Raw genomic sequence first — 13,427 nt, 5'->3', positions numbered from 1 at the left:
CGTGAAGGCACAATCTTTTGGAGGTGGAAGTACAGCCACTAAGGTGTAGCTGACACCTCCATTCCATGATTGTAGATTACATAAATTACAAGATGAAATGACAGAAAATAATCAGTTTGGTGTTACATATGGTAAATACCCAACAGGCATATGATCACGGCAATCAGCAGAATCTCTTGAAGGATATTTATTATATGACACTGAGCCTATTTTAACCATAGAGTGAAAGTTGTGATATTCTCAAAGACAACTGAGATAGTTTTATCAAACTGGAATACTTTGGTACAAAGATGGACAATAAGATACTGAAAAGTTTTGTGTTTGTCTCAGTTCTTAAACATAAAACATTCATAGCATGGAGTGAATAAGAAATTAGAAAGACTCAGAGAATCAGAATGCAAGTCAGAACAGGTTCCATTTTCTTTCAATATGAACATCTGTTTTGTGATCAACACAGACAGATGTCTGGGAGGTAATTTGTCTCCATGCTGTGTTCTTAGAGAACTATAATAGGTATGGGAGAGAAAGTGGGAAACATGAGGGTGGTCTCCACAAAACATTTCCTACAGCTAATGAAAATTGAAACCAATTACAAATGATGTGAAAAAAGAAGCAATTTGTGCCAAATCTAGATCGCCCGAAGAAAAATGTGATAATGACCTGCTAATCTATTTTTGTGATATTGACTATGTGACACAGAAACTCCCAGAGTTACAGAGTCATACAGCATAGAACCAGAAGCTTCATCCATCAGGCCCATGATGTCCATTAAATCTCATTTCCAGGACTTGGTCAGTAATCAGACTTTATAATTCTAATGTGAAATAACGTCAAAGGGTCCTACTGAGAGGATGAGTGTGAAACTTCCTCCAATGGCTGGTGATTCTGACAGTACAACACAGCTGCAGTACTGCACTGGTGTGTCAAGGAATAATAGTGTATAAACTAACAAACAATCTGCTGATGGAATTTAGCAGGCTAAGCAGCATCTATGGGGAAAATGGAATTATGTTATGAATGAATCTCCTGGCATTTTGTTCCCTGTGTAAACACCTTTCAAACACTGTTCATGGGAAAAATAGAGCACCAGTGTTGGAATCTGGTAGAAGTTAGTTTTAAATGAAGGGGAAGGAAGTTCCTCCCAGTCTGTTCTCCAAACTAATAAAGCTATACCTCTAATAAAGCCCACTGAACTGTACTGAATTCTGTCAACATTTCCATTTCATTTTCCTAACCGCAAGTTGCAGATTGATAGTCGTACTAGAATGGATAAAAGCAACAACATGGAGTCATAAGAGACTGTAGATACTGGAATCTGAACCAACAATAAACCGCCTGAGGAACTTAGTCAGTCAGGGAGCATCTGTGAAGGCAGAGGGATAGTTGATGCTCTGGGTTGGGACCCTGCATCAGGATTTATTAAGGTAGGTTAAAGGAAGGTTAAATTTAGGAATAGTACCTCATGGTGGAAACCTGTGCAGTTTACAGCTCAAATTTGTGTGAACAGTGAATTTTCCAATTTCAAGTCATCTCCTTTCCTTGTTATTTTCTCTCTCCTCCTGGCCCTACATCCCCCTGCCCCACCACATCAGTCCCCTATCACACAGTTTCTTTATCGTCTTCCACCAACCAACTCATCACCCGCAAACTCCTCCCACTGGGTCCCCTCCCTCCACCTGTTTCCACATGGTCACCTCTTTTATTTGATTCCACCTTCCATTGTCCTTTCCAATCAGATTCCATCATTTGCAGCCCTTTTTTTGCAACAATGTATCTCATCCCATCCTCCTGTCACAATTTCCACTCTTCCCCCCTCCATTTGCCTATTACACCTCCTCGCTAACACTACCCAGCTCTTCCTTTCACCTCTTTATACTGACCATCTCCCCTATATCTTTCAGTCCAACTGAAAGATACTGGCCCAAATCGTTGAGTGTTCCTTTTCTTCCACAGATGCTACCTGACCCATAGACAGCCCAAGCCCAGCAGTGAAAAGAGAAGGGTTGAGCATTGAGCTAGAAACTCCACTTTGTATAAAAGCAGTGCAACAGAAATTCCAAACATCTCATTCCTGTTAGAGAAAAGTTCTTCATCTAATGACTGACCCAGGACAGAGGGCTCTGCAAGCTGCTGCTCGCAGCCTAGGCCCCAGTAGGGACAATGGGCTTAAGAAGATTCCAGATTAATTTAAGGTTAAACTTCTCAACAACTAATAGAAGTGAGGAGGATCAGCAATGAATGAGGCATTTTCCAAGACTGAAAGTGGATTTGAAAAGGTCATCTCACAATTATCGGCTGTTAGGTTGGGTGAAGTGTGGGTACTTGAATTTTGGGCTAAAAGCAAAAACAATAAGGAAGGCATGAACATCTAAAGTTTGATGAAACCAGAGCAGGAAAGTTCAAAATAGCAGAGATTGCAGGACATTAGCCACTCATAAATGGACAACAACAGAAGTAAAAAGGCAAGTATGGTGTGAGGGCACAAACATTTAAGATAAAGATTAGGATGGAACATAATGTGAGACAGAAGAAAGGCAAAAGAAGTACAGATTAGAATCCAGAAAGTGACATGGGTATGGTAAGTTTATTATTTTTGGACAAACTTTCCATACCCATGTATGGTAATACATTGCCGAAAGAAACACATTCACTTAAATGTTGCTCCAAATGTCCCCAGGATCCAGATTTATCTCCAATGGTTCTCTCCAAATTTTATTTGAAAAATAAAGCATAAAATTCCAAAGTATTACACGGCCAATAAAAACTGACTTTAATTGTGTTGGATTGGCCTTTAAATTGATGCAGCAAAACCATTTGACATTTTTAGCATCGACTTGTGTTCTGTTTTTGAAAAGGAAAGGATTTAACTTTCCTTAAAATTGGATCAAAACATTGTAGATATCTCGGAGATGATGTGGGAGGATGGGTCTTTGGATCACGGGCAATCAGAAATGGTTAAATCACAGCTCAACTTCATAATTTTGTTTTAAGTGACGTATGTATTAACCAAGTCTTATCAGCCACTGAGTTGGAGGAGGAGCCAGGTGAGTCACACACATCACATAATCTATTGTATAGCAAAGTCGATATAATTAGGTTAATTGTGCTAAAATAGTCAGGGCCTCATTTGCTTCTCTCCAGCTCGCCGCCTCTTTGATTTGGACAGTGGGAGATGGGGAGTTTGGGCAGGGTCTTGTGGATGAGTAGGAGAGTGGGAGGCACCTGAGGTGATCCTTCTCCTGGTCTCACAACTTTGAAACGTTTCCAAGCAGGGCCTCTTTATTCTGCAGAGCTGGATTCAGTCAGTGCGACAGGCATGATGGGGAATAAGCAGTGGACTGGAGCCGAGACCACAATCACGTCAACCAGAATGGCGGAGCAAGCCCAAGGTCTGACTTCTGCTTCTTATCAGTAATTGGGACCCTTGGATACTTAACAGAGGGCTCTGCTAAAGTAAGAGGTCCAGGGGCACTGAGCAATTAAAGTTGGTATGTTTTTGGAAGCAATTTGAACTACATGGCCACCTATTGCTACCAGGCAGTGAAGCTTACCATGGCCTTTGTATTCTGCCATAACCCTGCTGCATGATGAACTGTTACGGCAAATCTCCACTAGGAACCATTTGAAACAAACAGCTTCTGAGGCCAGTGATTTTTTTTTGTGCAACTAGCTCTGAAGTAAGTTCTGTAATGGAACAAAATTAGACCAAAAATTGTCTTGGGTCTGGTCATCTGGACAGAGAGGGTCAAACAAGCTGACCTTCCAGACCTGATGCCATGCCATCACCTAATCAGAGCTGTTTGTTTATGTCCTCCTTAGTCACGAATATTTTAACAAAATACTTCTAAATATATTTATCAAATAAAATTAACACAACATTAATATTTGATTAAAATATTTTAAATTCTGTGAGGTATTCATCAGATTAGATTAGTTTATTGTCGTTTACACCAGGGTGAAGGGTGCAATGTAATTCCATGCTCGTGTGAAGCTCAGAGTAGACAGTATACATGGTAATACTAAATACAATAAACACAGTGACAAGAGCAAACCAGCTTGCATGCTCTCCCTGTGATTACATGGGTTTCCTCTGGTGGCCAAAAATGTGTACACTGGTAGGCTCATTGGCCCCTGCTGTGCTGGTCGGGGGCACCATCTGGAATGGGGAGCTTATAGAATGTGAGAAGAATCAGTAACAGAGGACAAAATAAGTGGCAGAATGGAGCTGCTCTGTAATTCAGCAGTGACTGATGGGCTGAGTGGCCTCCTCCTAAGTCATGAGGAAATGGGGAAGAAGGATGAGGAGAGCAGACGCACAAGATCTCCACCAGCTTCAGGTTCCCCTTCAAGTCACACACTATCCTGACTTGGAAATATATTCATGTTCAAAGTACATTTATTATTAAAGTATACTATATACAACCTTGAGACCCATCTCCTTGCAGGCAGCCACAAAACAAAGAAACACAATAGAACCCAGTTTTAAAGAGCCCATTTTTAAAAAGCCCATCAAAACAACCACTATGCAGGGAAAAAATTGTATAAGCAATAAAAGTAAGCAAATAACATTCAGAGCTGAAATTCAAAAAGTGAGACCACAGCTTCAAAGCCAGTCACAGGCTACAGCCTCGGTTCAGTGCAGACATGAGTAAACTTTGCGAGTAGCAAGGTGAACACTGGCCCATATCTCGGCTCTGTCTCCGATACCCTGACCTTTTCAATCTGATTAAATCAGCCAAATAGTGGGTCGTTCCGAGCTCTTGAACCCAGGCCCTGCCTCAACTGGTCAAACTCAGCTTGTTCCTTGCTCTCTGCCTCACCTCGATTCTGCCACTTCCAATTGCCTCCAAGGCCACTCCAGCAGTCAAACATTGATTTGTTCCCCACTCTCAGGTCCAAGCCCCACCATCTCAACTTGGCCCGCACACATCACACCATAATCACCCTCCACCTTTAAGACTTCAATTCACACCACAAAAATGCCAGGTCATACAGACGGATCAAAAACTCGATTCCAATAGGAAAGTTATAGGCTATTGATTGCAGTGATCGTTTTCCAGAAAAACTGTGATTAATAAAGTAGTTAATAGTTTTTCCTGCTGCCAACAAGTCATCGCTGTGCTCCACCAGTGCCATCTTAAGCCGGACTTCTTCATCACTGGGTTTAATGTCTTAAACTTGCTCCCCAACAGCAGTGTAGCAGGAATGCAGAAGACGCACCACCACCCTCTCAAGGACTAGTGGGGACAGATAATAAATGCTGTCCTCGCTGGTCACACCCGGGCTCTGAAGATTTAATATAAAAATCCAGAAGAGAAGATGGGTAGCTCCAGTTTATTGGAGATGGGATCACTGGAACAAGAGGTGGGCACCTGAATTAACAGTAGGTCCCAGAAGATGTGAATAGAATCAGGGTGTAAATCAGGAAAATGTTTGGATCTGTGACTAAGGAGAATACAATAAGCTGCATAACACCTTACCTCAGCTTTACTGGTAGCAAAATCCACACGGAAGGCAGCAGCAAGCTCCCGCAATACTGCATGTCAATTACACCTTCAGAAAATCAAATTTGTGTGTCTTTAAAGTACTTACAGTTTGAAATAGACAGGACACATGAAGGTCATAACATGTGCCAGAAAGGCCCACATTACCGTCACTTATCATAATACCTGCCACCTCTATTATCTTCAGCCTTTTATCTGACAGAAAATTAACAGTTAAAAGGTTTTTGTGTTTTAGTTTCAGCAGTTGGTTATAGGCAGACATTCAAAATCTGTGATTTAATGGCAACTCATCAGACACAATATATAACAACTTCAGAGCTGTTGATTAATGAAGTTGGAGTTTCTTGGCTTTAGTCTGGCTCTCTAGTAATACCAAATATCGTTGTTATCTTTAGCCTTAATCTGGCTTTATAGTTCCACAAAGGTGATCTATAAAGATCAACAAAGGTATCTATAAAGCAAAACTTCCCAGTGGCCAAACATTTTAATTCCCTTTCCCATTCTTGTTCCAGCATGTCGGTCTACAGCCTCCTCTGATGCCAAGACAAGGCCACCCTCAGAGTGAGTGGAGCAACACCTTATTTTCTATCTTGGCAGCCTCTTACCTTACAGCATGAATATCAATTTCTCCTTCCGGTGATTGATAATTCCCTTCCCACTTCCATCTTCTTCTATTGCCCACTGGCCTTTTACCTCTTCTCACCTGGGACCCCTTCTCCTTCCCTTTCTCCTGTGGTCCACTCTTCTCTCTTATCAGATTCCGTCAACCTTCAGCCCTTTACCTTTCCCACCCACCTGGCGTCACCTATCAACTTCTAGATAGCCTCTGAGTCAACTGAGGAAGATCTATACCAGCAAGGCGGCTGGACCGGATGGAGTTTCCCCACGATTACTGAGGGCCTGTGCGACTGAGCTGGGAGAACCACTACAGCGCATCTTCAACATGAGCCTGGAGCAGAGAAGAGTACCCAGACAGTGGAAAACATCCTGTATTGTCCCGGTACCGAAGAAACCACAACCAAAGGAGTTGAATGACTTCAGACCTGTTGCCTTGACGTCGCACGTGATGAAGACCATGGAGCGGCTGATAATACAGAATCTGAGGCCACAAACCAGGCACGCCCAGGATCCTCTTCAGTTTGCGTATAAGGAGAAGGTGGGAGTGGAGGATGCTATCATGTATTTGCTGCACAAATCACTCTCTCACCTAGATGGGGCCAGTTGTGCTGTGAGGATTACATTCCTTGACTTCTCTAGTGCCTTTAACACCATCCAGCCCAAGATCTTAAGGCACAAACTAACGGAGATGGGAGTAGACTCTCACATGGTGGATTGGATAGTGGACTACTTGACAGATAGACCTCAGTATGTGCGGTTGGGAGACTGTAGGTCTGACACGGTGCTCAGCAGCACAGGAGCACCGCAGGGAACCGTACTCTCTCCGGTCCTGTTCACCCTGTACACATCAGACTTCCAATATAACTCGGAGTCCTGCCATGTGCAGAAGTTCACTGATGACACGGCCATAGTGGGGTGTGTCAGGAATGGACAGGAGGAGGAGTATAGGAAACTGATACAGGACTTTGTGATATGGTGCAACTCAAACTACCTGCGTCTCAATATCACCAAGACCAAGGAGATGGTGGTGGACTTTAGGAGATCTAGGCCTCATATGGAGCCAGTGATCATTAATGGAGAATGTGTGGAGCAGGTTAAGACCTACAAGTATCTGGGAGTACAGTTAGACGAGAAGCTAGACTGGACTGCCAACACAGATGCCTTGTGCAGGAAGGCACAGAGTCGACTGTACTTCCTTAGAAGGTTGGCGTCATTCAATGTCTGTAGTGAGATGCTGAAGATGTTCTATAGGTCAGTTGTGGAGAGCGCCCTCTTCTTTGTGGTGGCGTGTTGGGGAGGAAGCATTAAGAAGAGGGACGCCTCACGTCTTAATAAGCTGGTAAGGAAGGCGGGCTCTGTCGTGGGCAAAGTACTGGAGAGTTTAACATCGGTAGCTGAGCGAAGGGCGCTGAGTAGGCTACGGTCAATTATGGAAAACTCTGAACATCCTCTACATAGCACCATCCAGAGACAGAGAAGCAGTTTCAGCGACAGGTTACTATCGATGCAATGCTCCTCAGACAGGATGAAGAGGTCAATACTCCCCAATGCCATTAGGCTTTACAATTCTACCGCCAGGACTTAAGAACTTTTTAAAAGTTATTATTAATGCTTTTTGAGATAGTGATTTAGATGCATATCATATTTTTCACTGAGTTAAGTATTGTATGTAATTAGTTTTGCTACAACAAGTGTATGGGACATTGGAAAAAAAAAAGGTGAATTTCCCCATGGGGATGAATAAAGTATCTATCTATCTATCTATCTATCTTTACCCCCCCTTCAACCTTTTTATTCTGACATCTTCCCCCTTCCATTTTAGTCGTGAAGTAAGATCTCAGCCCAAAATATCAACCGTTTGCTCATTGCCATAGAAGCCACCTGACCTGTTGAGTTCCGCCAGCATTTTGTGTGCGTTGCTTTGGATTTCCAGCGTCTGCTGACTTTCTCATGTTTAAGATCACCAGTTATCTGGTTTTATTATATGCAGAGGCAACATGGGCTTTTCTGGCACATATACAGTAATTGTCTTTGTAACGTTCTCGCTCGGGTGTGAAGTAACGCCGAGGTAAACGTCGAGATAAACCAGAATCAATGCAAACGAGACCGCAGTAAGATTAACCATTTACTGTTCACTCTTCACATTAACGCATGGTGAAAAAGCGTTGCTTTCACTGTGTCTTTGGTGCATAGAGAGACCCTAGTCAGCGTTATGGTCGTACATGTGAGTGACCCCCACCCTTGCGTGAATCTCAAACCGGTAATTCCCCACAAGACGCGGCGAACCCGGATGTGACGTCATCGCAGCCGCGATGTATTACAGACAAATCAATTGATTTAAACAATCCTAACTTTAACTAAAAATGCTAACAAATTACTACGCGAAAATATTATAAACTAAATAACTGCCATAAAGGCAGCACACTCCCCGCTTGGCCTTCGTAAGGTCACAATGAACATAATACAAACTTCAGTCTCTAAATCAGTCGTTAGGTAGAAGTAGAATGACTTCTGTAACAGGCCTTTGGTAAATTTTCCCATCGCCTTGGTCGGTAGTTTTCAACTCGACTTCCCTGACATGTCCATCCCTACTAGGGAATGTGGCAGTGATTCTGGCCATTGGCCAGCAGTTGCCGGCGATTTGCTTGTCCTTGAGCAGGACTAAATCTCCAACTTGAAGGTCCCTTCTCCATTGCTTTGTGTACAGGTCCTTATCGGAGAAGTCCCCTGGTGGAGGGGCAGCTCCTGCCTTCTGCGTAAGGAGCATTGATGGCGACAGTATGAAGGGGTTTTCCGGGTCAGAAGACACGGGTAGGAGTGGTCGTGCATTCATAATGGCTGTGACCTCTGCCATTGGTGTGCCCAGTACCTCGTGGGTCGATCGGATGCTTTGCTGCATCTCAGGTCTCCTTTTCGTGGTTTTTTGCAAGGGCGTGAACCGCTTGACTGCCTGCTCTTTGTTGTTTGGCAAGCACTGGCGTGGTTCTCTGAAAGGTAGTGGGGCGACCCCACTATTTGCTTTGTCTCTGAAGACCTTGGTGTCCTCCGTTTTTAAGATGGTGGCGTCTTGAGCCGATGGAGCGAGTTTATTATCATGCTCCTTTTGAGCAAAGACAGACTGACCCAGCGTCTCGTCAGTTACTTTGCGCTTGTTAAAGCCTTGTGGTGCTTCCTGGACGCACATGGAACTTGTGCGGTGTTGAAGAATCATATGGCGGCTACTCTCTAGCACATTGGTCTTGAGTGTGTTAACCGTTGATTTGTGTTCGTTGCCAGGGCACACCTCTCCTATCACCACCCAGCCCAGATCCAGGCGTTGGGCAAAGGGGGCGTCGTGTGGTCCATTGACCTGCTGCCTAACCTTGTGTACCCGGAGAACATCCCTCCCTAATAGCAGGAGTATTTCTGCTTCTGGATCCAGCTCTGGGATGAATTTGGCGATGTGGTGGAGATGTGGTTGGTGTAGCACCGCACTTGGCGTCGGGATCTCAGTGCGGTTATTCAAGATTTTCTCGCACTCTACGAGTGGGGGGAGACAGATGAGGACTTTACCATCCAGGGACTCGATCTGGAAGCCTTCGGCCCTCCTTCCGTAAGTTTTCATGTTGCCTGAGCAAGTTCTAAGGTAGTATGGGAACTGCTCACTCTCAATGTTGAACAAGTTAAAGAACTTTGGACTGACTAGCGAGCGGTTGCTCTGATCGTCCAGAATTACGTAGGCTTTGATGGCCTTGTCTTTGGCTCCCTTAGGGTACACCTTAGTGAGACAGATCTTTGAACAAGAACGGCTTGCCTGAGCTTGACCGCAAACTTCCGTACAGCTCGAGCTGACAACAGTTGTCCTGGAGTGAGCTTCTCCCTCCCCGCCGTCCTGTTGTGGGGGTGAAGGAGCGTTGTCGGTTTGCGGTGACGGGCCAGGATGCATGGCCCAGTCGTGATTAGTGCTATCACATTCCAGGCACTTCACGGCGATCGTACACTCTCTCGCACAGTGAGAGGTCGAGGAACAGCATCTAAAGCATATTCCTTTCTCCTCGAGGAGGGCCTTCTTCTCTTCGAGGGGTTTTTCCCTAAACGTTCTGCATCTTTTGAGGGGGTGGGGTTTGTTATGCAATGGACAATTCTTGCTAGAGTCGTTGTTAGTTGTAAGGACTTCAGTCTTAAGCGCTGAGACTGGTTTAGTAATGTTGGAATTATTCGAAGTGGATTTATCTGGCTTGGTGTAAATTGTACTGCTTCCTGGACCTATGAGGCTAGGATCGTTTCGCTTCTTCGCCTCCTTGCACACGAACCTGGTGAAATACTCGAAGGGAGGGAATTGACCTTCGTGTTCTTCCTTGTAATCTGAGGCAACGGACAACCACCTGTCCTGCAGCCCAAATGGAAGTTTGTCCACGAGTTGTCTAATCCCGGTTGGAGTGTCTAGGTATACTAGACCAGCTGAGTGGCCATCTTCTTTGGCGCCTTGAATCTCCATGAGTAAATCTCCAAATTCTCTTAGCTTGGTGTGGTCCTTGGCTGACACCTTAGGAAAATTTCCCAAACGTTGGCATAGCGCCGCCTCAATAATTTCGGGGGCTCCGTAGCCCTCCTGAAGTCTCTCCCATGCTTTCTTCAATGCTAGCTCGGGTTTGTTGATGTACACTGAACGCATGCGTCTCACCTGTTCGCATGATTCTTTTCCCAGCCATTTTGCCATAAGATCCAACTCCTGGGTTGCTCTGAGCTGGAATCCGTCGATAGCGTTGGTGAAAGTGGAGTACCATGCACGGTAATTTTCAGGTTTATCGTCGAACTGGTATAGTCCTGAAGTGACGAGATCCCGTCGTGCGAAATACCGTGCTGCGGATTCGTCTGCAAGTGGCGTGCGGGCTGAGGGAACATGTCCACAGGTACATGACTGAGGGCGTACATCTGTTATGGGATTTGCTGGTCTGGACTCAGTCTTTGCCTCTCTTCTCCCCAAATCCGGTAAGTTCGGTGTCGAGAAGTACTTGTCGTGAGCCCTTGCATTCCTGGGTTCATCGCGGAGTTGCGAGGGTAAATTATCTTCCTCGGATGGACGTGATGCCGTCGGGCCTCTCCAAGACTCCTCGTGAAGTGGGACGTTATCGAATAAGTAAGGAGAGGAAGAAAGAGTCTTCCATTCCATTTGAGATTGGACATAGTCCCTTGTACGTTCCAATCCGATCTTTTCTGAGGTAGATTTTCCGTCCTTCGGATCATGCATTTCTTCGGCGTCTTCTATTAACTCTGCTTCCACCTCGGCAGCTGCTGCTTCTCGTTCTAGCTTCAGCGCTTCTAACCGTGCCTCTACCCTTTTCCTTTCCAATTCGTTTTCGGCTTCTCTGGCAGCCGCTTCGGCTTCTCTGGCAGCCTTTTCCTTCTGGTTTTCGGCTTCTCTGGCGGCCGCTTCGGCTTCTCTGGCAGCCTTTTCCTTCTGGTTTTCGGCTTCTCTGGCAGCCGCTTTCATCTTTACTTCTAATTCTTCTTTGGCAAAGCGCGCTCGCACCTTGGCGGCTTCTGCTTTCGCTCTTGCTTGGGTGGCCTTACTTGATGCCCTACTGCCCCTGTCGCAGGATGACGATGACTTTGACAACGACTTGATGCTGGATCGGGTTGACATGGCTGCACTTTAAACACCTGATAATGCCGCTTTTTCACTGTAACGTTCTCGCTCGGGTGTGAAGTAACGCCGAGGTAAACGTCGAGATAAACCAGAATCAATGCAAACGAGACCGCAGTAAGATTAACCATTTACTGTTCACTCTTCACATTAACGCATGGTGAAAAAGCGTTGCTTTCACTGTGTCTTTGGTGCATAGAGAGACCCTAGTCAGCGTTATGGTCGCACATGTGAGTGACCCCCACCCTTGCGTGAATCTCAAACCGGTAATTCCCCACAAGACGCAGCGAACCCGGATGTGACGTCATCGCAGCCGCGATGTATTACAGACAAATCAATTGATTTAAACAATCCTAACTTTAACTAAAAATGCTAACAAATTACTACGCGAAAATATTATAAACTAAATAACTGCCATAAAGGCAGCACAGTCTTCATGGATCCTAGTTATTTTTACGTTATGTAAATTTGATCTTCAAAGATAGAAACCGATATGTAGCACTAAGGCAGGGTGCTGATGAATTGCTGAATTGGACGTAAAAAGGAGAAAAACAAAAGCCCAGAAACATTTTCACAAAGGAGAATGAATAAAGGTATTCCTGAATGTGCCTTTTATGTCTAAAACCTAATGTGCAAACATCCCTGCTTCATGAAAGTCACTGAAGCAACATAAAGAACAGTTCAGATTTTTTTTAAATCTACACTTTTCAGCACTGAATTATTCTGTTCCAAATGTAATGTATTTACTTTGGGTGAGCAGCTTCACAATCAAGATTAAGATCAATGGAAAAGCAGGCTCTGTGGGATACAAAACAGGCAGCTTATCCAATCACTGCATGTCTCTGCATCACTGCCCAAGCTAAACCTTCATGTTCAAGTTCAAGTATAATTGTCATTCAATCATACATGAGTACAGGCAACTTAAACAGTGTTACTCGAGGGCCAAGGTGCAAAACACAGCACCAACAGTCACACACAGCACAAGACATATATAAGAAAGCAAGCACATATAAGATGCCATTGAAATGCAATCACACAAAAACATAATCTTCTGTAACAGAGGAAGCCTTTCTTAATAATTATCTGGCTTGTGAAACTAGGGTTGCTTCTTACAACACAGCAGGAAGCCATTTGGTCCATTTAATCAATGTAGCTCTCAGCAGAGCAATCCCATCAATCCCACTTTCTCTCTTTCTCTCTGTTTCCTGGTACTGTAACTCATTCTCTCTCTCTCGTACTTATTCTGAGGAGACTTCAGCTCTGTTGAACACTTCACCGGACTGGCACTGTCTGGAGAAGCAAAACCACAAATGTACATTTTAGCCATTCCAAGGCCAGGAACATTAAACTTGTATGTCTCACCTGACCAGCTCACTGCCCCCAGGGTCTTTACTCAATTTCCCACCATGAAGTAAACACATTGAAATAGTGTGGTCTTTTCCAATGCACTGATTTATTAAGTGTGGTTCTTCCCTTCGGAGCTGTGGATTTGGGGACAGGAAGTTGCATGTACTGAGATTTTGTTTCTAGTTTATCCTGCAGAAATGAAAGCAGCTTTGTGGAGTCTACCTTTTCAGGGCCAGACTGCTGAGCCTTGGGGGTAGAGGGGGAAGAGTCTAAGTTTTTTTCTGTGGTCACTTATCGCCACCTTGTGGAAGTTTCTGGTTACTTGATTTGGC

General features: G+C 44.5%; 1 long non-coding RNA gene across 1 annotated transcript in view; it reads right to left on the bottom strand.

Annotated features, from left to right (window-relative positions):
• LOC140723387 (uncharacterized) overlaps nucleotides 1-13,227 on the bottom strand; it is an 86,179-nt gene extending 72,952 nt beyond the window's left edge. Inside the window, exon 1 of the long non-coding RNA XR_012097879.1 lies at nucleotides 13,111-13,227. This is a non-coding gene — a long non-coding RNA (uncharacterized lncRNA). The remainder of the gene's footprint in view (nucleotides 1-13,110) is intronic.
• Between the last annotated feature and the right edge of the window lie 200 nt (nucleotides 13,228-13,427).

This window comes from Hemitrygon akajei, chromosome 3, assembly GCF_048418815.1.
Source record: "Hemitrygon akajei chromosome 3, sHemAka1.3, whole genome shotgun sequence".
Taxonomy (NCBI): Eukaryota; Metazoa; Chordata; class Chondrichthyes; order Myliobatiformes; family Dasyatidae; genus Hemitrygon; species Hemitrygon akajei.
This window is presented reverse-complemented; position numbering and strand designations above follow the sequence as displayed.